Source organism: Grampus griseus, assembly GCF_964374135.1.
Source record: "Grampus griseus genome assembly, chromosome: 18".
In the NCBI taxonomy this organism is placed as follows: Eukaryota; Metazoa; Chordata; class Mammalia; order Artiodactyla; family Delphinidae; genus Grampus; species Grampus griseus.
This window is the reverse complement of record NC_139012.1, coordinates 23954508-23981334: the sequence shown is the minus strand read 5'-3', so window position 1 is coordinate 23981334 and position 26827 is coordinate 23954508. Positions and strand designations below refer to the sequence as shown.

The 26827-nt window shown below is 33.0% G+C and overlaps 1 pseudogene across 1 annotated transcript in view; it reads right to left on the bottom strand.

Annotated features, from left to right (window-relative positions):
* LOC309835745 (large ribosomal subunit protein eL8-like) overlaps positions 1-26827 on the bottom strand; it is a 191494-nt pseudogene that overhangs the window by 132187 nt on the left and 32480 nt on the right. The window contains exons 2-3 of the transcript in view: positions 8918-8955; positions 6823-7422 (exon numbers count right to left, since the gene is read on the bottom strand). The product of the transcript in view is annotated as a large ribosomal subunit protein eL8-like (transcript). The remainder of the gene's footprint in view (positions 1-6822; positions 7423-8917; positions 8956-26827) is intronic.

Genomic DNA, 26827 nt, shown 5'->3' with positions numbered 1-26827 from the left:
CCTGTGCGTCCGGAGCCTGTGCTCCGCAACGGGAGAGGCCACAACAGTGAGAGGTCCACATACCGCAAAAAAAAAAATTAAAATAAATAAAATAAAAATAAAAAATGTATATGCTTTAATCAAACAAGTTTTAAAACCTGCTGCTGACTAAATGAATGGCAGAATTTTGGCAATTTCTGAATTAATGATGTTACAAAATTGTTAGTATCATGGCAGAATTATTGGCAAGTCAGTCTCATCTTGTGCTTTCCTATATTGATCTATAAAATCTGATGTCTTAAAGTTTAAAACTAAATTATAATAAATCATTTTGTACACATTCATTTCAGCCTGTATTCTGAAAATTAATTACATAAACAGATTTTCCTTTACAGGTGAAATAATCCCCCAATTAAAAATTGCTCAGTTGTGAGCTTAAATTTATAAAGGTATGATTTGTAGTATCTTAGCAAATAAAATTGTAAAGAAGCTAAACTTTGTTTAAAATATTTCTTATGCAACAGGAAAAAATAAAACACTTTGAGCAAATATTTTCTGCCTATAACCAACTTTTCCATAGGAAAATATTTTTAAGGAATAAAAAGAGATAATAAAAGTTCTTATTTGCCTTTTCTAAATCACTAAATGATGTTTCAAGAAATTTATGAATACTAAAATTCATCTCACTTTTCTTTAGGCTTCTAGTTGCCAATAAATCATTACAGTATATCAGTGTATCTCTTGTCCCTGTTTTACTCATTGTCTTTTCTGTGTAATGTTCTATTTACCATAGAAAGAAAAAATATTACATCAGAAGAGAAACTGGGGCTTCCCTGATGGTCCAGTGGCTAAGACTCCGCACTCCCAATGCAGGGGGCCCGGGTTCGATCCCTGGTCAGGGAACCAGATCCCATGTGCCACAACTAAAGATCCTGCATCTCAAAACTAAGACCTGGCGCAGCCAAATAAATAAATAAATATTAAAAGAGAAACTGTTTTTAATTAGAAAATACTGCTGAGGTGTGACCTTAACTTAGTTTTTTTTTTTTAAGAAACAAAGGTTCAGTGTTTTATATGTGACTTGTTTAATTTTCATTCATACCCATGGTAATATTCAAATTAAATATAATTATTTCCCTGTCTTCTGAACTTACTGTAGACTTCTAACACCAAGACTGTTGCCCTTCAGGGACCTAAAGTGAATTGTCACTGATGATCTTCAACTTTGCTACAGACATTGTGATTCATATGTCAAGTGATAAATATGCCTATGACCAATAGACATAGTTTTCTGATACAGTTATGCACTCAAATCTGACAGAGATGAGAAATGTTTGCCATTAGAGCAAAGTAAAGATGTAGGATTGTTCCCTTTGTGAAGACCACATGTAGCTTGTGAAGTTTTGACGTTTATGAGAAATAAAAGTAGGAACTTTTGAAGGTTTTTAATCACTCTTACAAGGTTTCTTGCTGTTTTCAAACCCTTCAGAATTCGAAATGATCAGATCATACAGGGAATTGATGCTGTAAATCAATGAAAGAAAACAGAAGTTAAAAACCCAGAAGACATGAAATACTTCTGCCTAATACCACCCACACAATTCCTCAATTCCAAACTAGTTCATTACACTATATTTTATTGTAGGAATACTATGACCTGGTGTGATAAAACTGGAAGATTGATCCACAGTGACACACCAGTTTTGCGAAAAGTAAGAAAATACTCTAAGTGTGCATTCAACATATTATCTCTGCCTCTAATATTCCTTGCCTTCTTTAATCCATATTTTTCATGGTCCACCTCTACTTTTTGTGTGTGTACAAACATTCTTTCTCTCAGAAACTTTAATATAATGTATAAAATAACTAGGTTTAATTGTTCCTGTCTGTGGTTACTAAACTACTAGTAGTAAATAAAATTCAATATGACACTACCAAATAAAGTTTTTAAACATGTGGAAATAAAGAATCCTTAATGTCTATTAGGTCACTCATACATATTTTCTTAAAAACTAGAAGTTTATGTTTTGCCTCAAAATATGTAATTTCCCCTCCTTCCCAAAAATAATGTCAATACCAGATAATATTTGACAATTATGACCAAAATATTGTCTTTCAACCAATAGTAAGAATTTAGTTTTCAAGATAGTCATCTGTAGAGCAATATGATAATATTTCTTCATGTATTCAAAATTTAATTTAAAAATGAAATTCCAGCTTAGAAATAATATACAACCCAAATATACAGAATATAAAGTTATGCAAAATTGGATTAAGTTACTTTCATAATGTATCCAGAACATTATTAGATCATTGTTGTGTAGTTTGTTACAGAGCAAAATTGATGAAATAAATTTAAATATACCACATATTTGTTTAATAAAAATACAAATTAAGACATTTTCTACTTGTATAATATTACTTTTAAAATCTGTATTATTCAAAGAAAACTGCTTTCTTCAACTGCGTGAATTTTTCATTATTTTTATGTCTCTATAATGCAACCATTTGACTTAAAGCCTCTTACTAAAGTAGATGAAAAATTAAACAAAAATATCCCAAAGCTGTAAATTATATTAAGACTTATTTTGTTCACCTACTTCTTCCTGAAAAAAAAAGAGAAAAACTACATATGCATGCATAATGATTAAATCAAAATATGACTGATAGGGAAGATGACCCATGTGTTTTCCTTTCTGTAAGAGAGTACTGTTAAAGAATAAGCCAAGTGTGATCAGATATCTGTATAAAATAAGTATTATTACCATCATTATTATCAACATAGTTATATGGGAGTTATCTGGTGGGATGGACACACAACTAATGAGGTGGTTATATCCCTTTGGGATTGTAGTGTGGTAATAATGTAAAGGAATTATATTTTCTAAAACATTTACTGTTTTGTTTGTAAGAAACTGCATTAAATTTACAATAGGAAAAAACACAAAAGATGAATTGTCTTATGTGTAGCTATAGTTAATTAATCTAATTAATTTCTGAAGAGCATTCTCTTTTATCATTTTGCAAATATTAAATTTCCACATACAAGTAATAAAACAAATTCTACTGCTATAAAATGGTTAGAAATTACTTCAGATAATATTTAGATAAAATATTTTATTTTCTGTTATTTCTTGAACACTCTTCCAAATACAATGTGATTATTATTTTTCAAGGTTTACAGATGTTCACTTTAAGTATGTGTATAAGTGCATGCATGTAATATTTTCATCTTTCTTTTTTTTTCTTTTATTCCATGATCCACATAACTGTAGCATGTTTCATTACATTGCAGTGAAAAGAAATAGTCAAATGAATATGTTATCAAAATGTACTATACTAACATTTTATATCATGTATAGTATTTAAGAATTTAGAAAATTCTTTTAAATATTTTCTGTCTCCTCTCAAATCAATGGTTTATATTTTACCTATTTCTGCAACTTTTTTGTAAATCCATGCTTATATCTTTAAATCTTCTCTACCTGACTGCCATTGCATTCATTATCTGCAATATAATAAAAAATACATAGCTTATGTAGTAAAGTTTTTAATCTAATAGACCTTGCAGTGGAGGAAAGGACTCCAGTGAATGCCTAGCATATATACTAATATAATTACAAATGTGATTTTTTTTAAATTAAATTCAAGATTAGGAGAACTCCAAAACTTTAAGCTGAATGTTCTTTCAAAGATGGAACAGAGGTCTGAAAAATGAATGAATGTAACTTAGGGTTGAAAACACAGATTATTTTAAATCTGAGTAAAGTTATGGACATCAGCGCTATCTGTTTACTTGCAAATGTGTCAATTATTTATATACCTTTTTTTTTTTTTACTTTTTTTTCATCTTATCCAGTACATGAATGTGTTGTATATTTTCAGTTCGTACTTCTGTGACTGGAAAAATATGCAAGTGCCAAAGTTGGTATACCATATAAAATTTACATTTCCCATTGAGCAAAATTATCAGAAGTTCATAATTTTTTAAGAACATAGATTATTAGGGGAAAACTTTAAAAAAGAAAGTTTTTTCTTCCAAATTTTATGGTTGCAGTGCATTTATTTTTAATTTGTTGAAACAATCTTGTGAGGCAAGAGTATGTCCAGTATCTTCATTACATGTTATTTCTCAAACTTTATGTGAGTATATGATGTGGGGTTTTCTTTTTATGTACCTCTATTTTGTTTGCTTTTGTGGTTAAAAACACGTAACATAAGATCTGCCCTCTTAATTTTTAAGTGTATCAAACAGTATTGTTATCTGTAGTCACAATGTACCTATAATCCTGTATTCATTGTACAGCAGATCTCTAGAAGTTATTCACCTTGCACAACTGAAACTTATTGAACAGCAATTTCTTGTTTCCGCCCTCCCCCAATGCCAGGCAACCACCATCTTACTCTCTGTTTCTATTAGTGTGACTATTTTAGATACCCCATATAATTGAAATCATGCAATATTTGTCCTCCTGTGACTAGTTTATTTCACTTAGCATAATGTCCTACCAGTTCATCGATGCTGTTGCATATGGCAGGATTTCTTTCCATTTTAAGGCTGAATAATATTTTATTTTTTTCTATATACTACAGTTTCTTTATCCATTTATCCATCTACAGACATGTTTCCATATGTTGAATCATGTGAAAATGCTGCAGTAAACATAGGAGTGCATATATCTCTTCAAGTCCCTGATTTCAGTTCTTTTAAATGTATACCCAGAAATGGGATTGCTGGATTATATGGCAATTGTATTTTTAATTATTTTAGGAACTTCCATACTGTTTTCCATAGTAGCCACAACATTTTACATTCCTACCAACAACGCACAGGATTCTCATTTCTCCACATCCTCACCAACACTTATCTCTTGTTTTTTTGATAATAGCTATCCTAACAAGTGTGAAATGATATCTCACTGTGGTTTTGATTTGTGTTCCTGTGATGATTAGTAATGTTAAATATCTTTTCATATACCTGTTGGCCATTTGTATATCTTTTTTGCAGAAATGTTTATTCAAGTCCTTTGCTCATTTTTTAATTGGATTATTTCTTATTTTGCAATTGAGTTGTAGGAGTTCCTTACATATTTTATATATTAGCCCCTTATCAGATATATATTTTGCAAATGTTTTCTTCCATTCCTTTGGTTGCCTTTTCAGTCTGTTGATTGTTTCCTTTGCTCTGCAGAATCTTTTCAGTTTGGTATAGTCTTACTTGTCTAATTTTTGTTGTCGCTGTTGTTGCCTTTGATTTTGGTGTCATATCCAAGAAATCATTGCCACAACCAACATCATGAAGATTTTCCCTAATTGTCTTCTAGGGGTTTTAGAGTTTCAGGTTCTATGTTTAAATCTTTAAAACATTTGGAGTTGATTTTTGTGTATGGTGTAAGATCAGGTTCCAATTTCATTTTTTGCCTGTAGATATCCAGTTTTCCCAGCATCATTTATTGAAGAGACTGTACTTTCTCCATTGTGTATTTTTGGCACCCTTGTTGAAGATCATTTGACTGTATATGCATGCGATTATATCTGAGGTCTTTATTATGTTACATTGGTCTATACGTCTGTCTTTATGCCAGTATCATACTTTTCAATTACTGTATCTTTGTAATATAATTTGAAATCAGGAATGGTGATCCCTCTCAGTTTTGTTCTTCTTTCTCAGGGTTGCTTTGGCTAAGAGAAGTCTTTTGGGGTTCCATATGAATTTTAGGATTATTTTCTTTTACTTCTGTAAAAAGTACCATTGGGATTTTAATAAGTATTGCATTAAATCTGTAGATCATTTGGGTAGTATGGACATTTTAACAATATTAAGTCTTCTAACCCATGAACATGAGATGTTTTTCCAATTATTTGCTTCTTCTTTAATTTCTTTCATCTATGATTTGTAAATAGGATTGTCTTCTCAATTTCCTTTTTGGATCATTTGTTTTCAGTGTATAGAAGTGCAACTGATTTTTGTATGTTGATGTTGTGTACTGCAACTTTACTGAATTCACTTATTAATTCTAATAGTGTTTGTGTGTGTGTGTGTGTGTGTGTAATCTTTAGGATTTTCTACAATTATGATGATTTATATGTCCCAAAACAATTTAATATCAGATAATCATTTAAATAGGATAAACATTATTTTATACATATTTCTTCTTTGTGAATTGTCCAATCATAATCATGTCATTTGCACAATTTAATGTATATTTCATAGCATTTATTTGTTATAGTGTATTACTTAGGTTGAATATTATTTCTTTATCTTACACTAAAAAAAACCTTTCTCTAATTTTTATCTGCCTCATGTTTTGCTTTATGGTGTTATTAAATATATCAGATCATTAAAATGCTAGTCTTCTTAAAATTACTTATATATTACATTATGGTTTCTTTCTTTGAAAACATTCTCATAAAAACTGTTTCTATTCCCATGTGATAGTCTCTAAGTAAGGTTTCCAATAATTCATTTTTTCTCTATATGCATGCCACTGTTCACACCAAAAGGTAGTCTTTCTCCTCCTCTTAAACCTTGGTTGGCCTTGTGACTTCCTTTGAAGTGCAGTGCTGAAGGGATAATCTGGACCTCTCAAGACTAGGCCTATTATGTACCATTAGTTTTGTTACCTTTGCTGGTGGCCAGAACTACAGGCAGGAGATTTTCAGTCAAAACTAGTTAGGCAGAGAGGAAATTATTTTGGACGTTGAAGAAAGAGGAAAATATTATGAATTGGTGGAGCAGTTAGAAGAGATATAGAATGTGTCAATACCTGACAAACTTGTGAATTTGGTATAGATGATTTCTGGTAAGAAATTTAAAACTGCAAATTAACTTTTTGTACCTACCTGTGTGAAGGTGATAGTGGTATAGGTATTCCTGTGGACTAGACTTCCCAACTGGCCTTCCCCTTGATAATGCAGTCAGTAACTCTATCCTATGACACATGGAAGGCAGGTAGACAGCCAGCTCCATGGGATCCATGTCATGTGCAATCAGTACCTTCTGAGTCTTCTTGTTCTCCACCAAAATGGTAGCACTGTTAACCTCTGCTCGAAAAACAGGTGGCCACTGAGAGGGAAAATTCCCTTTGCTTGCAGTTTTCTTCTCAGCCTTGGCAAACAGTCTCTGCTCCTTCTCTTGCTTTATCTCTGATATGTATTTATCGGCCAGCCCAAGCAGTTGAGAAGCTATTTGGTGGCACAAGGCCTGGGTGAACTGGTTAATCATGGGAGGCACTTTTAGCTGCTTATGGTGGATAGCCCTTTGCCACCACAACTGGATGGAGCAGGGGCATTTTACAAAGTAGGTGAGGGCCCTTTGGGGCTAGATGTCCTGTCAAATGCCAAATTATCGGGTCTTTTCTCAAACAGGGGATTTACCACCTTCTTGGCCTCCTGCTTCTTCACGACAGCAGGCACCAGGGCCACTTTCTTCCCCGTGGCCTTCTATCCCTTTGGTATCTTGGGTATCTGGAAGAAAAGTTGTATTCTAATATATAGATGATTTATTTGGAAATTTGAAAAATAACTCTGAATTTTTAAACTTCCCTGTTTGTATAATTTAACATCAATATTTTGATTCATTTTGGATTTATTGATCTTATTTTTCCTAATATTTTGTTTCTTATATTTAAAAAATTCTACATATTTTTTTCCAAAGTCTATATATTAAATTTTCCAAAGGTAATAAATTATAAGTTAGTGGTCTGGCTCAACATTGCAATCCTCTTTCTCTCTCTCTTTACACACACTTTATTGTATATTATAATTAATAAATAACATTTTAATTTTTATTTAAATACTACTCATAGAATTATTTATGGCCTTGATGGCTGCTGTTGCATTGAACCAGTCTTGCATAATTTTTTTTTGTTACATACTTGAAATGACTTAAGGTAGATTGTTCATATTTACATATGTTCAGTAAAATTAAAAACACAACTCTATGCAACATTTTATTAAAGTAAATCACAATCTTTTGTCAATGCCTGCATATTTTCTACACAATGCCTGCAAGTTTTCAACAAGGGAAACTTTCTGATGTATTTGAATTTTCTCCTTTAGGTAATAGTCAGTATGTTACAGTGTCAATTTCAAACCAAAATCAGTACGTCTGTGGTCCATAGATAATTTATATATCAATTTATCAGTTACTTGGAGTGAAAAGAGAATATCTTCTTGGAATGAAAGATAACTACTGATGATAATTGATATATACTATAGACATAGAATTTTAAACCATGCTATCTTGAACAATGCTATTGTATTACAATATAGATTTACTATGGTTCTGGGGAGACCATTAATGACACAAGACTGATGGATAATTTTTGAGAACTAACTTATGTTCCTCATTGTTTAATATATGTGGAAATGTCACAGTGTTACTTTTTCTTTAATTACATTAGCTATTTTATTAAAATGTTCAATAAGTTCATCCTGAAAACACTGGATGAGGGATATTTTGACTGTCTAAAAATGCTAAAGGGAAGAGTAATTTGGGGAATTGGTTGAAGATGGGACTTAGGAAGACACAGGTCTCACCTATTCCCAGGGACACACCAAAGTTACAGCTACCTGTGGAATAATTCTCTCTGAAGATAATCAGAGGACCAGCAGAACAGCTCTTCCACAACAAACAATAAAAAGGCCACATTGAGTAAGGTAGGAGAGGAAGAGAGGCAGTCTCCACAGGGCCCCTACCAGTAGAGTAGCGACCCACAAGCAGGAGGGATATCACAAAATATCACAAAAAAGGAGCTTCTTCCTGAAGAATGAGGCATTTGAGACTCACATCAGGTACCCCAACCCTTGGGAACTGCGCTGGAAAGATGAACCCCAAAATAATTGACTTTGAAAAACAATAGGGCTTATGTCCAGGAGACTCAAAAGGCTATAGGAAACTGAGACTCCACTTTTAAAGGGCTCTTCACAGACTCACCCTGGGACCCAGCTCAAAAGCAGCAATTTGGAAATCACCTAGACCATACATGAAGAAGATTCATTAACTAACCTAAAGTGTCTGTCAGAGGGACAGATGTCTCTTGAAACTCTTTCTGGTGATGTAATTGCTTGCAGGTGCCATTTTTTTTCAATCTCCTACTCTGCTAGCTTGAGGCTGGCAGGTGCCATTTATTGATAGTCTCTCTCTACCTTGCTAAGGCTGCTTGCCCTGCCCCAGTGTTACACTATTCCAAAAAATTAAACTGGAGAGAACATTTCCAAACTCACTTAATGGAGGCCTGCATTACCCTGATACCAAACCAGACAAGGATATCACAAAAAATGAAAATTACAGGCCAATATCTCTGATGATCAAAGATGGAAAAATCCTCAAGAAAATATTAGCAAACTGAATTCAAAAATATATTAAAAAGAACATACACCATGATCAAGTGGGATTTATTCCAGAGATGCATGGATGGCTCAACATCTGCAAATCAATCAATATGATACACCATGTTAGCAAAATGAAGGATAAAAATTGTATGATCATTCCAGTAGATTCAGAAAAAAAAATTGACAAAATTCAACATCCTTTCATGATATAAACTCTCAACCAACTGGTTACAGAAGGAATGTACTTCAACATAATAAAGGCCATATATGACAAACCCATAGCTAACATTATACTCAACAAGGAAAAACAAAGTTTTTCTTCTATGGTCAGTAACAAGACAAGGATATCACTCTCACCACTTTTATTCAATGGAGTATTGGAAGTCCTAGCCAGAGCAATTAGGCAAGAAAAAGTAATTAAAGTTATCCAAATAAGAAAGAAAGAAGTACAGCTGTCACCATTTGTGGATAGAAAACCCTAAAGACTCCACCAAAAATCTGTTAGAACTAATAAGTGAACTCAATACATTTGTAGGATACAAAATCAATATACAGAAATCTATGGCATTTTTATACACTAGTAATGAATTATCAGAAAGAGAAATTAAGAAAACTATTTCATTTACAACTATGTAAAAAAGAAGAAAATACCTAGGAATAAATTTAATCAAGGTTAAAAACTGCACTGAAAACTATAAGACATTGATGAAAGAAACTAAAGAAGTAACAAATAAGTGGAAGGATGTTCCATGGATTGGAAGAATTATTAAAATGTTCAAACTACCCAAAACAATCTACAGATTCAGTGTACTCCCTATCAAAATTCCAATGGCATATTTCACAGAACTAGAACAAATAATTCTAAAATTTGTGTGGTTTATAAAAGATCCCAAATAGCCAAAACAATCTTGAGAAAGAAGAACAAAGATGAGGTATCAAGTTCCTGATTTCAAACTATACTACAAAGTTATAGTAATCAAAAGTATGGTATTGGCATGACAACAGAAACACAGATCAGTGGAACAGAACAAAGAGCCCAGACATATATGGACAGTTAATTTCCAACAAAGGATCCAGGCATGGACAATGGGGAAAGGACAGTCTCTTCAATAAATGGTGTTGGGAAAACTTGACATGCAAAAGAATGAATCTAGACTACTTTCTTACACCCTACAGAAAAATTAACTTAAAAAGGATTGAATACTTGAATATAAGACCTGAAACCGTAAATTCTTAGAAGAAAACTTATGTGGTAAACTCCTTGACATTGGTCTTAGTGATTATTTTGGGAGGTATGAATCTAAAGGCAAGGGAAACAAAAATAAACATAAGCTGCTACATCAAACTAAAGGGCTTCTGTACATTGAAGGAAATCATCAACAAAATGAAAAGGCAACCCACTGAATGGAAGAAAATAATTGCAAATCATAACCTTGATAAGGGGTTAATATCCAAAATATATTTAAGAAAACAAAACAGTCAGGCATCTCAACAACAAAAAAAGAAACAGCCCATTGAAAATATGGGCAGAGGATCTAAATAGAAATTTTTTCAAAGAATACATACAAATGGCCAACAGGCACATGAAGAGATGTTCAACATTACTAAATACCAGGGAAATACAAATCGAAACCACAATGAGATAACATCTCACACCTGTTAGAATGGCTGTTATCAGAAAGATAAGAAATAACAAATGTTGAAGAGGATGTGGAAAATAGAGAAATCTCATATACTATTTGTTGGAATGTAAACTTGTATAGCCACCATTGAAAATGATTCGGAAATTTCTCAAAATTTAAAAATAGAACTACCATATGATCAAGCTTTTCCATTTCTGGATATTTACCTGGAAAATGTGAAAACACTAATTTGAAAAAATATATACATCCATGTTAATTGCAGCATTATTTACAATAACCAAGATAAGGAAACAAGCTAAATGTTCATAAATGGATGCATAGATAAAAAAGATGTGAGCCATATATATATATATATATATACACACACACACATATACATGTAATAGAATACTACACAACCATAAAAAGAAGGAAGTCTTGTCATTTGCAACAAAATGGAAGGACTTTGAGGGTATTATACAATGTGAAATAACTCAGACGGAGAAAGACAAATACCATGTTTTCACTTATATGTGGAATCTGAAAACAAACAGACGAATCAAATCAAAAACAAACTCATAGATAGAGAGAACGGACTGGTGGTTACCAAAGGAGGAGGTTGAGGGGTAGCAAAAGCATAGGGAGTCAGTTGTATGGTGATGGATGATAACTAGTAGACTTTGGGTGGTGATCAATTTGAGGTGTATCCAAATATCAAATTATAATATTATACACCTGAAACTAATGTAAGGTTATATACCAATTTTAACTCAATTTTTTTTAAAAAAGTAATTTGGCAAAGGATTATCAAAATAGAAAGACAACCTAAAGGATTTAAGGTAAATCCCAAAGTGACAAACATATAGCTCCAGTTTTATTTCTGCCTATATGCCAAACTGAAAATGGAGATGTATACTGATTAAACTACTGAAGAGCTTACACACTAAAATTTCTTCAGGCTGTTGTTATACTACAATGAATGCCCACAGTTCAAAACACATTATAATGTACTTGGAAAATTCTTCCTATCACAGAATATATTGAGAGTGATATATATATATTTATTTATGCCACAGATTTATTTCTATGCCACAGATTTGGATATAGCTAAAAATGACAAAATTAGTATTAGGATTCAAATATATAAAAAATAAAATGAACAGAAGTTACCTTTCTTGCCCTTTCAAATGATATCTTATTGTAAGAGGATGTGAATACATTCAGAGGTAATCTAATATGCATTTCATTATTCACAAAATTCCAATAAATTATGTATCTTGCCTCTGGTGTGACATTAGCTTCTTAATGAAATGAAGCACATCTTTCTGTGCAAATATGTAGAACAAATATCTGATACTTGTTAGGTTTTATATTTTTTATTAACTAATTTAAATGAGTAATTTTTATGGTTAAATAGTGACTTTTATACATACATAATCAAGAAATTCCAACATTCACAGGACTGGATTTCAGAATTTTAGGATCAATGACTACTTCTCTCCATTTCCCCCCGTTTTAATGGGAATGTCTGTAGATGTTCCCACGTGACTGTTCAACTGCTGCATGTTGATTTGTTGGGGAGGGGCTGGAAAACTTGTCTCTATATTTTACAGTTAACTGGTTTCTTTCATTACAGAGAACTACACACAAAGAGCCTCATCCGTATCTAGATCCAATCTTGTTAGGTGATAAGATTATAGACTTAGAGCAAAATCTTTAATGGGATCAGTGTCTCGTGAATGTCTCATTATAAGGAGAATCAATGTATTTTGCATGTGGGAAGGATATAAACAACTAGAGTCCAGAGGGTGATCTGTGGGGAACAGATGCTAGGGTTGCACACATGATCTCTAGCTCTTGGTGTTCACATCCCTGTGTGATCCTCTTCTGAGTGTGGACAGGGTCTATGACTTGCTGGTAACAAGTAGAATAAGGCAAGATGATGGGTGCATGTTTTTACATGTTCACGATTAGGTTATGTAAGGCTGTAAACTGTGTTGCTACAATAATTTCTCTTCCTTGCTGGTTTTGCAGAAGGAAGCTGCCATGTTGTGTGTGAGTTGCATGGCAAGTTGCTAAAAGTGGCTTCCAAGGAACACCCAGCAAGAAAATGGGGTTTTTAGTTCCACAGCCTTCTAAGTAACTGAATCCTGCCTCCATGAAAGATTAGAAGTGGATCATTTCAGAGTAAAGTGTCAGATGAGACCACAGCGTCAGCCAACACAGTAATTGCATCCTTATGAGAATTTGAATTAACTAAGTCATGCCCAAACTCTTAAAGCTTTAGACACTATGATATGATAATAATAATAATGTGTTGTCATAAACACTAAGTCTGTGTTAATATTGTTATGTCACAATAGATAACTAATACAGAGGAATTTCATAATGATTCAGAAATCATTCTTAATCTCCAGATTGCCATCATGGAGAAAAAACACAATTATTTCAATCAAACCTCTTCTTTCACTTCTTAGAAAATTATACTGAAAGGCAAATGATCCTAACTAAAATACTATATTTCATGTCTCAAAACAATTACTCCAGCCATTTTTGATATGGGTATTTCTTGATTGGAAAAACAAAAATAATCAGTTATACTGGGGAAGATATTTGACTGACATGTAAAAATTGAATAGGCGGAAGGGAAATGGTATATAATGTTCCATTATATTCAAGCAGGAATATTCTTATGGAGAAGTGATTGAAAGGGATGAGCGTCATGGTGAAGATGCTGTACTAATAGGCTGTTTACACCCTCTGTTTTGATATATAGTCATACTAATGTTTACAAAATATAGGCTATAACTTCTCTTTCCTCAATAACCCAAAGATCTTCCCAAGTTGTATTTTCAGTGGTCATGTGACACAAGTTATAGAGGTATGTGATCAATGGAGGCTGATTCTTTAAAGATTTAAGACCATTTCCCATAATTCAATCCAAGTTCAAAAGGGAGGGAGAGGATCATAAATAATCAATTAAGTGACTACTAGAAATAGCCCTTAAAGATACATCAACACAAAAATACCTTTCACAATGTGGCATGGGGAAATAAATACACTATATTAGGTGGAAGTAGTTTGAAGTAATTTATGGTTTTTGAAGTCTAGACCAATTAGATACCAAATTGCAGGATCCTCCACTTTGCTGTGTGAAACTTGGGCAACTTTTTCAACACATTGTGAGAATTTTATCTTTATGTATAAAATGAGGATATAATCCATCATATAGGGTGATTGTGGTTCCTTGAGTAAATGAATGAGAATGCACTGTGTGCCATAAAATAACATCACTAATTAAAACCATTATTGTTATCATTAGTTCTGCTTCTGCCACTAATCAGTGGTGAGAAACTAAGAGTGTGATTTTCTGAAATTCATTTATGTGTAGGAGAAATGATGATGTTGTAATTAATACTGCTAATAATCTGTACCAACTATTGATTATTTTAACGAATGATGTCTTTCTGGTCATGGAAAATAAATGACCAACATTCAGTTTTTCCCTTAAAGTTATACTAAAAGTTTCTTCTATAAGGAAATATAACATGTTAAAAGTCTAATTTACAAAGGCATTAACTTACAAAATGCTTTTTTATTTGATATTATTTTAACTATTGCATGGCTTTATGCCATTTCATGGTTTTGATTAAATCCTGAATCAACAATTTTTAATAGCCTTTGATAAGACTACAAGTTTCCTTAATCCTTGTGAACATTGGAAGATGGGAAAATGTATCCAGCTGGACCTTGCCTCAATGAATTATCTTCTATATAATCAAGCATTAAGTAATCATAATAAAAATATTTAAAGACTTATATATGTTTGGGGGAAAATGTTTTTTTATACCCATCTTGTAAAGTGAACCTGGAGGGACATTTTCCCCTATCTTGCAGTAGCAAAATAAATAAAATTATGCACAATAATACAAAAACAATGTGGGCAATTTGTGTGTATATATAACAATTATATTTTTACATTTAAAATTTTTTTGAAACAATCTCAAAGTTAATAAGTGTGGCAAGTACATCACAAATAACTTTTTTCTGAATCATCTAAGAGTAAGCTGCTGACATGATGCCCAATCACTCACAAAAAATTTTTGTGTATATTTCTTCCAATCATGTTCTAGAAAACCACAATGTAAACATGAAGATCAGGAATTGATATTAATATATTACTACCATCTACTCCTGAGACCATTCAAATTTCTCCAGTTATTCTCGTAATATCCATTAAAATAAAGGAGTAAAGTCCAGAATTACACACATGCATTTATTTTCTACGTCATTTTGATTTTATTCATTTGGAACAGTTCTCAGTTTTTCCTTGACTTTCATGACCTTGACACATGGGCATATTAAAAACCAGTTGTTTTTGATAATGCCCTTCTATTTGGGATTATCAAATATCTCATCATAATTCAATTCAGATTAAGTATTTTGGGCAGGTTTAACAAAGAAGTGATGCCGTGTCCTTCCCATCCAATCCTGTAATGGCATACCATTTTAATTTGTCTCATTACTTGTTTACTTATTTTGACTTTGAGCACTTGATTAAGATGACACATACTAGTGTTATCCATTCTAAAGTTTCTCTTTCTTTTTCTCTCTTTTATTTTTTTCCCTTTCTTTATATATATATAAGTACTGGGATGGAGATAGTCTGAGACTTCATCAAACATCTATTCACTAATTTATATTAGTGTAGACTCATGAGTGCTTATTTTAGTTAATCAGGTGTAATCCATTAATATCATCATTTTGACATTTAAGTTTTTTACAGTGAGGATCTCTTTAAATGGACTTACATATCCTTTGGCATGCACTCATCATTCTTTGAACTCTTCTTTATTTTCTGGCCTAGAAAATACCCCATTGGAATCTCATTTTGTATTTTCCTCACCCCACTACTAAAATGAGTCATTTCTCAATGGAATTCTAGGTTATTTTAATGGAGAATAGAGTACAGAAAAGATTTTAGTGCTAGGTGTGTTCATTGTTATTGGTATGTCACTTCTCATAGGACCATTGTAGTAGATAGAGCCAGAAATACACACACACACACACACACACACACACATATTTATTTCTATATCCATCTCAATAGGTTAAAATCTCTGAGTTTACAATATCTCTAATTTAAATCCAATAACATAGGGTTGATTTTCATTTTCTCCATTTCTACGCAGTCTCCTCTTGCATGCCCTTCTCATACTTAGGTATTATATACTAAGCCAGGCTTCAGCCTCCCCAAGAAGATACCCTTCTTACACTGCTCTAAATCCAATACTCTAGCCTGGGCAGCTGCTGTCATCTCTGCCCCCCTGCCCAAGATTGAGTTCTAATCCTGTTCTGGTACCAATAGCCCTTGCTGGGCTGTCTGTTTCCTTTGAACACCATCCTCACTCTACTTACTTAGCCTCTGACTCTGGATTGTGGAGCACCTTGATCCCTTATCAACACAACACACACACACATAAGCACCTGTCTTGCTTATCCCCACCTACTGTTTGTGACTGGAGTCATCAGGAAGGGAAATAGGTGTGGAAAAGGAAGAATAACTACAATTTATTTCAATATGTTGCATCACATGTTAGAATAACAAAATCCCAGAATGAGCCAAATTTCAAACCTCACAAAAACAAACTCTTGTACATAGCACAAACTCTGTGACATACTGTCTATGACTATTGAACATTTTGAAGAATGGTATCCTAAAAAAGTATCTATTTTAAACTCATTACATGTTCATATTATTGGGTTAAATGTTTATTGTTATCTTAAATAAGTTTCTTGTGTCATAAGATTAAAAACTCAAATTGTTGTTTGATATAAGAAATTTAAAGAGTGTTACAGTAGTGCTCGCTTCAGCAGCACATATACTAAAATTGGAACGATACAGAGAAGATTGGCACTAGCACGGCCCCTGCGTGAGGATGACATGCAAATTCGTGAAGCATTCCATATTTTTTACCAATAGCATTTTTCACAGAACTAGAACAAAAAATATCACAATTTGTATGGAAACACAAAAGACCCCGAATAACCAAAGCAATCTTGAGAAAGAAAAACGGAGCTGGAGGAGTCAGGCTCCCAGACTTCAGACTATACTACAAAGCTACATTAATCAAGACAGTATGGTAGTGGCACAAAAACAGAAATATAGATCAGTGGAACAGGATAGAAAGCCCAGAGATAAACCCATGCACCTATGGTCAACTAATCTATGACAAAGGAGGCAAGGATATACAATGGAGAAAAGACAGCCTTTTCAATAAGTGGTGCTAGGAAAACTGGACAGCTACATGTAAAAGAATGAAATTAGAACACCCTCTAGGACCATACACAAAAATAAACTCAAAATGGATAAAAGACCTAAATGTAAGGTCAGACACTATAAAACTCTGAGAGGAAAACATAGGCAGAACACTCTATGACATAAATCACAGCAAGATCCTTTTTGACTCAGCTCCTAGAGAAATGGAAATAAAAACAAAAATTAAAAAATGGGACCTAATGAAACTTAAAAGCTTTTGCACAGCAAAGGAAACCATAAACAAGATGAGAAGACAACCCTCAGAATGGGAGAAAATATTTGCAAATGAAGCAAATGACAAAGCATTAATCTCCAAAATTTACAAGCAGCTAATGGAGCTCAATATCAAAAAACCAAACAACCCAATCCAAAAATGGACAGAAAACCTAAACAGACATTTCTCCAAAGAAGATATACAGATTGCCCACAAACACATGAAAGAATGCTCAACATCACTAATTATTAGAGAAATGCAAATCAAAACTACAATGAGGTATCACCTCACACCAGTCAGAATGGCCATCATCTGAAATCTACAAACAATAAATGCTAGAGAGGGTGTGGAGAAAAGGGAACCCTCTTGCACTGTTGGTGGGAATGTAAATTGATAAGCCACTATGGAGAACTGTATGGAGGTTCCTTAAAAAACTAAAAATAGAACTACCATACGACCCAGCAATCCCACTACTGGGCATATACCCTGAGAAAACCGTAATTCAAAAAGAGTTATGTACCACAATGTTCACTGCAGCTCTATTTACAATAGCGAGGATGTGGAAGCAAACCTAAGTGTCCATTGACAGATGAATGGATAAAGAAGATGTGGCACATATATACAGTCGAATATTACTCAACCATAAAAAAGAAACGAAATTGAGTTATTTGTAGTGAAGTGGATGGACCTAGAGTCTGTCATACAGAGTGAAGTAAGTCAGAAAGAGAAAAACAATTACCGTATGCTAACACATATATATGGAATCTAAAAAAAAAAAAATGGTTCTGAAGAACCTAGGGGCAGGACAGGAATAAATACACAGACATAGAGAATGGACTTGAGGACACAGGAAGGGGGAAGGGTAAGCTGGGACAAAGTGAGAGAGTGGCATGGACATATATATACACTACCAAATGTAAAATTGAAAGCTATTGGGATGCAGCCACATAGCACAGGGAGATCAGCTCGGTGATTCGTGACCACCTAGAGGGGTGGGATAGGGAGGGTGGGAGGGAGACGCAAGAGGGAGGAGATATGGGGATATATGTATATGTATGCCTGATTCACTTTGTTATAAAGCAGAAACTAACACACCATTGTAAAGCAATTATACTCCAATAAAGATGTTAAAAAAAAGAGTGTTACAGTAAACCATAAGTTATGTATTAAAGTTATATTTTAATTAATTCACATAAGTTTAATGCTAAAATATTAGTATGAGATATAATCATATGTAAACATATTCTGCTATAAAATATCAAATTAAGAAATAGAGTAAAAAAATCAGTATTATATATATACTGTCAGTGCAGATTGAGTCAAAGGTCTTTCATGACCATGTAACAATATTAGTGAATTTATTTCTGAGCTTTATATTCTCTTATACTGATGTATATGTCTATATCAGAGCTAGTCTATATGATGTTAAATTGAGTAGACTTGTAAAATAGCTGTTTATACCACAAAACCATTACAATATGCTAAGAATTTTTAAATGGGTAAAGATAATGTGTGGATTACTAATCGTGGTAGAATAACAATAATGTTGACCAGTGATAAAGATAATTTAAGAAATTGTAATTGACAACAAATTGTTTAGGTTAAATCAAACCACATCCAACCACACTCAGAATAAGCAGTTTTATACTAGGCTTGTATCTACTATAAGATGAGAAAATACAGAAGGCAAAATTGAAAATTTTAAATAGCAACAGTATATAATAGAAAGATACAACACTCAATACAGACATCTTCTGGGGAAACAATTAAGATTCCAAAACTGAAGTACATAAGAAGGGGACTTGTCCACCTGGATGGTGGATATAAAAATTGCCAAGGAGGGGAAAGGGAAGCTGAGACGAAGTGAGAGAGTAGCATTTGATAAATTTTACATTTACCAAATGTAAAATTGATGGCTAGTGGGAAGCTGCTGCATAGCACAGGGAGATCAGCTCGATGCTTTGTGATGACCTAGAGGGGTGGAATAGGAAGAGGGAGGCTCAAGAGGGAGGGGATATGGGGATATATGTATACATATAGCTGATACACTTTGTTCTACAGCAGAAACTAACACAACATTGTAAATTAATTATACTCCAATAAAGATGTAAAAAAAATAAAATTGCCAAGAAAGACGTGAAAGTTTTGGCTTTGGTGCTATGGTTCATTAAACATATCTGAAGTCTCAGCTGATTTAATATGAAAACCCTAGCTCTCTATGTCTTATGGTAAAATCATACCTGCAGTGGGGGAAACTAAGAATTATGAACTTCAAGTTATGAATAAAATTATATAAAATATTGCACATCCATTAATTAATATAAATAATAAAATCTGACAGAATTAAGTGTTAGAATCTGACTCCAGATGCTACATAACTGGTAGGATTTTAAGTGGCTTCTATTTCTGAAGGTTGAAAATGCCACATACCCTACAACCCAGAAATTCTGTTTGCCAGTATATACCAAGGGGAAACTTTGCCATATGTACTCTGGGATACATTTCCAAGAATGGTCAGAGCACTACTTTTCATAACAAATTTCAGAAAACAAACTTGATTTCACTGGTGGGAAAATGGATGTATGAGCAAGACAGAATATTATGTGGCTGAAAATGATTGAATTAGGGTAAACACAATAATATAGATAAATCAAGGAAACGTAATAGTAACTGGAAAAACAAATGACCCAGGAATTTGCATAAAGAGTGATATCCACTTTCTAAGTTAAAAAAAATAATAATGTGTGAGTGTGGGTGTGTATCTGTGTGTGTGTGTGCATATGTCGTTTTTAATAGCACAATAGACGCTTTAAAACTGTATAACAATGATTGTGAGATTCAGGATGGTTTCTCAGATGAAATGCTGGGGGATAATGGTGCCCATGGAGCAAACAGGTCAAATTTCCCAGTAGATTTACTGGCATTTATTAACTAATGAAAACAAGATAACCAATGTGAGAAAATAAATATAAAAAGACCATGCAAGAATTTAAAAGATTGCAATAATTCTAATTCTATGTAACTATGTTTAAAAAAAAAGTATACGCATTTGTGTTAGAACATTTGTAACAAATGCAGTCTCAGAGTACTAATCAGGTTTTTAATAGTAGCTTTGTTTTTATCTTCAGTGTTTAAAAATTAAAAGTTTTTAAGAAAATCTGAAGTATCTTAATGTGAAGAATGTTTAACTAAGTCATCAATCAATTTTAAATTTTGGAGGAAATGTAATTTCTGAAACTAAAGCACATGCTTTAATAATTATTTAAGCAGAATGGGTGTTGGGTTTGAGTGGAGTTAGTAGGGCATCCATGCAGAGATAAGTGGCAGTGACTGCAGTGTGAAGTGTGAGGGGGAGAGAAGTGAATCAGTGCAGGGGTGCAAACTGGCCTGGGGTTATTGCTGAATTGGTGATTCCACATAGGAAGTTAGGGGTACAAGTTCAGCAATGGGGTGTTAGTGTCCAGTTAGTTTGAAGAAGGAGGCTTCCATGCATTTTCCAAGCTGGAGTTGATGAGGAGAGAATTTGCATTGTAGAAGACATGACTTGTTGTGGGATGTCACAGTTCAAGGAGAGTCAGGTGTTTAGATAGTGGTGGTGGAGTGGCAGAATCCCAACAAGAACCCAAATACATTGAGCAGGGTGTCCACACACAGTGCCAGCGCTTGCTTACATACTGAGAAACTAATCAAATAAGTAAACACACTGAGAAAAGCAGGAGATTGGTTACTCCTTGTCTGAAAAGGGAGATACTTACAAACATGGAATTTGAGAAATCAGTGTGCTCATTGATTTTGATAGATGATAGAGGTAGAGAGACAGATGATAGATGATAGATAGGTAGATAGATAGCTCTGTGTGTGTGTGCACGCGCATGTGCGCACATGCACTTATACATGTGTGGGAAGCTTGCTCTGTCCACTGTCAGGGCATGGGTGCAGCAACATTCAAATAACAATGAAAACATCAAGGTCTAGATCTTTGTTTCCAAATATAATCCTCCACAGTTGTCTAGAAACGAGGATTCCTTGAGGAAATTACAGGTTTCTGTGCTAGGGGAGGGAAAGTACAAGGTGAGACTGGAATATGTTTTGTACCAGACAGTAAGAACTCAAAGAATGATTGGGACATGATAAAAATCACAAAAGCCAGCTTAAAGAATTTTCATGGACAAATATGGGGCACTTTGAGCATCAAAATAATAATGCGAATGGATTAAAACTCACTAAATACAAAAGGAATCTATGAGTCCATCGCAATATGAATAAGTGAACTCTGCTTCAGTAATATGGCTGATTGTCTGAGTACCTGGAGTACAAGAAATTACATAGGGTGAGTTAGCTGCTTCCTCAGACCTGAAAACATAACATTGGGTCAAAATATAAGTGCACTACAGATATGAATTAAGATATTTCTGTTTTAATAATGCTGTAATGGAGACAGAATTAGGAGTTATCTACAGTCTTGTGAAGTTCTCAGGGCTATTTTAATTTACAGAACCATTAAGTTTTGTTACACACCAGAAATATCTTGAAGGGAAAGAAATGTTACTATGTGTCACTGTTACCTTTCAAAGTGACCAGCCTTATGTGAAAATTGTTACATTAATGTGGTTGACTTGCTTTGGTGACCATGAAACAGGCCTCCTAATATTAGCACTCTTATGTGGTCCCTTCTCAAATTAATTCTAGACTGGCCTGTGAGTACTTTAAATATAAGTATAAAATATACTGAAGTATTTATAAATAGATTGTGGTATATAATACCTGCAAATTTCTATTACATGATTAAAAACCAAAAAAATGTGTGTGTGTTTGGGGAGGGTGATATAGATAAACAAATGACCAAAATGTGAGTGTGGGTAACAGGAGTTCTGTGTTCTATTCTGCAATTTGTCTATAATTATGAAAACATACTAAGATAAAAAATAATGAAATCAATGTTTATTTAATAATTTTTATTGAGTGGAAGATTTTTCAGAGACAGTTTACACAAATTAAAGGCATTAAGTAATGGACAGGTGTATACAATTAAGGTCTTTTGGCAGAAAGCATCACTTCTAGATTGTAGCTGAGCTGAAAATAAACCTCTGCTGAGCATTTCCTGAATTATGGGTCTAAAACATTCTCCTTAGCTCTGGCAACTTGGTGTTTTACTCATGCTGTCTTATAACTTGTGCAGACTGAAAAATGATATTTCATATCATTACTCCCCTGCTTCATCCAGCCACTGAGAAGAGAATGTTGAGTTTGATAGGTGTTCAAATAAATGCAAATTGGCCCTCAAACAATCACTCGCCTACCTGATTTTTAAAAAATCATACATATTTGAAAGATCCAAAATGATGCAACTGAGCTTCTTGGTATTATATAAAGTAAAACTCATGTGAAAACTGAACACAAGCTCTCAGAATTATAAATGATGTACTTTATCCATCCAAGCTAATATGTGGATAACCATTCATTGTCAAATAATCCCTTTTCCTCAATATTGAGTTTTCTATTGCTTGTTGAACTTTTCACCTCCATTACTCACTTAAGGGTTTCATTAATATTAGTTCATCTCATTTTGTTTTTATTCCCGTATTAAACACAGAGATGGAAAAATAAAGCCTTATATTAAGCACTGACAAAAAAAAGGTATTTAATTGCCTCCGGTTCTTTCTCAGCCTCAACAAGGCCATTTTCAGATACAGAAATATTGTTTATCATTTTTAATGCTGACTTGAGATTTGCAAATAGAAAAGAATTTATGCATCTGCTATCCTTGCAGTGGAAAAAATGAGAACAGTACACATTTACACAGATAGGCAATTGGAAAATATAATAATAAAAGTTTGTGTGTATTTTTAGAATCAGAAGTCAAACTTTAAAGTTTTAAGGAGTCATTGCCTAAAAAGTGATAAGCCAAATATTTTACAGGATATGTTTAATAGAGCTATGAAACCTATTGTTATACGGTGCCATGTTTGTGTACCTGAAAGGAGTTTCAATGAAACATGCCAAATGTTACTTTTAGTCAGCATGATCAGAATAGTCTGTTTAATAATGGTACTGGTGAGTCATATACTTCCAGGTTTCTATTAAATTGAGCCATCATAGACTTTGCTATTATAACAATAGCCAGTACCTCGGGATTTAGACAATTTAAAACAGGAAGAGTTATACAACAAGAAATACCAAACCTTGAAATTGAAAGTCAGCATCTTGTAGCGATAAGTTTTACTTGGAGAGTGCATACTAGAACAAAACTATTTTAAAACATAGTAATTATCTATGTGAGGATTTTATTTTATATTACTTTTTTGTGTTAAGATATTAACATGATTCCAGAATTTTAAAATTATATATTAAAAATATTTTTAAGGATGTACCTCACCCTCAATCTTTTCAACTCTCTTCCCACTTACCCTGGAGGTAACCAATTTAATAAGTTTCTGGTTTATCCTTCCTGTATTTCTTTTTGCAAAAACATGAAGATAAATGAATGTTTTCTTATTTCACTTTTCTTTTAACATAAAATGCAGGACACTATGCTCTTTTCTTGCACTCTTTTACAAATAATGTTGCAAAAAATAACCTTGTGCAGATGTATTTTTCAATTGTTGGAGATTATTGGATTGAATGTTGAAGCATGTACAATTTTGTTAGATGTAGTCAAATTCATATTCATGAGGTTAAAACATTTTGCATTTCCAAAGCAATGAATGAGAGTGCTTGGTTCCAAACTTAAAATATTATCAAGCTTTTATTTTTGGTCATTATAACTGATGAGAAATAGTTGCTCAGGATTCTTTTAATTTTTATTTTACTTATGATGTGTGAGGTTGAATATCTTTTCAAAGTTTACAGGCAATTTTCACACCTTTTAAAATAATTATTTGTTTATGTCTTTCCATTTTTTCTGTAAAGTTTTGTGTTGTTCTATTTATACATATTTATACAAGTATGCTATTATTGACATTGACTCTTTATTTGTATTAAAGTTGCAAGTGTGTATTTACTGTTTGTCATTTTTCTTTTGACTTTTCTTCTTACATTTTTTTCATACCAAAATTTCAAAAATCTAATTCCACTGTAGAAAAAAGTGTATTCTCTATTACCATGTGGCAAAGTTTTACCTGTTTCCATATGATCTAAAAATTGATTACACTCTAGCATTTTTTCTATATTCTACTTTTTTAAAAATATTTATTTATTTATTTGGCTGTGCTGGGTCTTAGTTGTGGCACAAGGGATCTTCGTTTCTGTGTGCAGGGTCTTTTTTAGTTGCAGCATGTGAGCTCTTCAGTTGTGGCATATGGGATCCAGTTCCCTGACCAGGGATTGAACCCAGGCCCCCTGCATTGGGAGCTTCGAGTCTTAACCTCTGGACCACCAGGGAAGTCCCTATTTCTAAGTTTTTTGGTCCATTTTTTTTTACCTCACTTTTACTGAGAGTAGTGTGTTAACCCTTCTGATATTTTTATGCTTCTGTCTCTTTTGTCCCCTCTTTCTGCTCTAGTAAGTTTATTGCAGTATTATTTGGTGCATATGTATTCATATGTGTGGTACTATATTGTGGATTGTGGCTTTTAGCATTCAAAAACACATCTTAGAATAGTTAATCCTATTTATTATATTTTGCCTGATATTCTAATAGCAATGCCTGTTTTTCTCCTTGTTTTTACTTGTGTTTTTTTATTTATTCATTTTTAAAAACACTTTGTTTTAAGTGAGTCCCTGGGAAACAGCATTTAGTATGTTCTTTCTCTGTAAGGCAATTTGAATTTCTTAAATAGGTGATTTGACCCTCATGTTTATTCACAAAACTGATATATTTGATCTCACATCTGTCAAATTACTCCTCAATATAATACTATGTTTCCAAATGCTATATTTCCTGTGTTTTCTTCTTCACAAGATATGATTTTCTTCCTTTGTTAAAATTTCCTTTAAGTTTATGAATGCTTGTATGTTAAGTATATCAGTTGACTTTGAATGTATGCCATTTTAACATCTGTAAGTCACCTGTTTCTTATTAATCTTTTTATTAGCTTGTTTCTCAGTTTTTTATTTACATACTTTGCCTTATATTTTGTCTATATTAGAATCAATAAACTAGTGTTCTTTCCTCTTTCATCACTTATCTTCTCATATTTGAGTTACATTATTTCTACTTTGTTAGTAAATATAACTTGTAAATGGTTATTATTCTATCCTCATTCCCACCTTCAATTACAACTTGGATTTACAATTAAATTCTATTCATTGTTCATTTTCCTAAAATTTTATCATTCTTTAATAAAGCTCACCATTTCTAGAATCTTCCAAAAGTACAGTATTGGCTGCTATCTTGAATGTTAAAAAACTTTTTCTCTGGCCTTGATACTGGAAGAGCAGCCTATATAGGCAAAAAATTCTTTGTTCATAATTTAATTCCTCGATTTTCTTGAAGCTGCCCATACACTTTTGTTTCACTATGTATGTGGCTCTAGAGATGTTTGATGCAAGTCCAATTTTCAGGTATTTGCAAGTAACTTGTTTTTTCTTTACATGAGGCCCTATGGACTTTGTTTTTCTAAATGTTATTCTATATGCAGATATATCTTGAAATTGCTTTCTAAACCAATTTTCTTAGATATCCTAAAAATCCTTCAATATTAAGATTCAGGTTGTTTTTACATTTGGACTTTTTTTCTTGTAATTTTAAATACTAGTTTAGTTCAGTTTTTGTTTTTCCTTCAGAGCCTCCAATTATATATATATACTAGATGTCCTTTGCCTTACTGACACCTCAACCATTTTTTCTAGCACCTTTTTTACTTCTTCTTTTATAGTCTATTTTTTATTCTATTGTTGGTTTGACTAACTTTCTTCAGTAATCATTGTTAAATTTCCATTTGATATTAATGCACCTTGTGTATCTTGCAATTAAATGTTAATTTCTGTGATGGTTTTTACTTCTTCCATTTCTTTCCTCAATTCAATAATCTTCTTTTTCTCCTCTTTTATTTTGAACATTTGTGTTTTCTGGTTTTGGATTTGTGATTCAAGATGGTTTTACATAATTCTAAATGTTTTGTAGAAAATAATCAGGAACGTTTTTATTAATTTTCTTCTTTGTACTTTCTGGTGCATTTTATTTGGGTGGGAGGAAGAGCATTTCATTAAGCCATGTTTTTATTCTCATTTTCTGTTTGTTTGTTTGGTTTCCCTTTCTAATAGAAAATTTTAAAATATTTAGACTGGGATTTCCCTTGCAGTCCAGTGGTTAAGTCTCCGTGCTTCCACTGCAGGGGGCATGGTTTATCTCTGGTCGGGGAACTAAGATCCCACATGCCGCATGGTGTGGCCAAAAAAAAAAATTTAGGCTGCTTT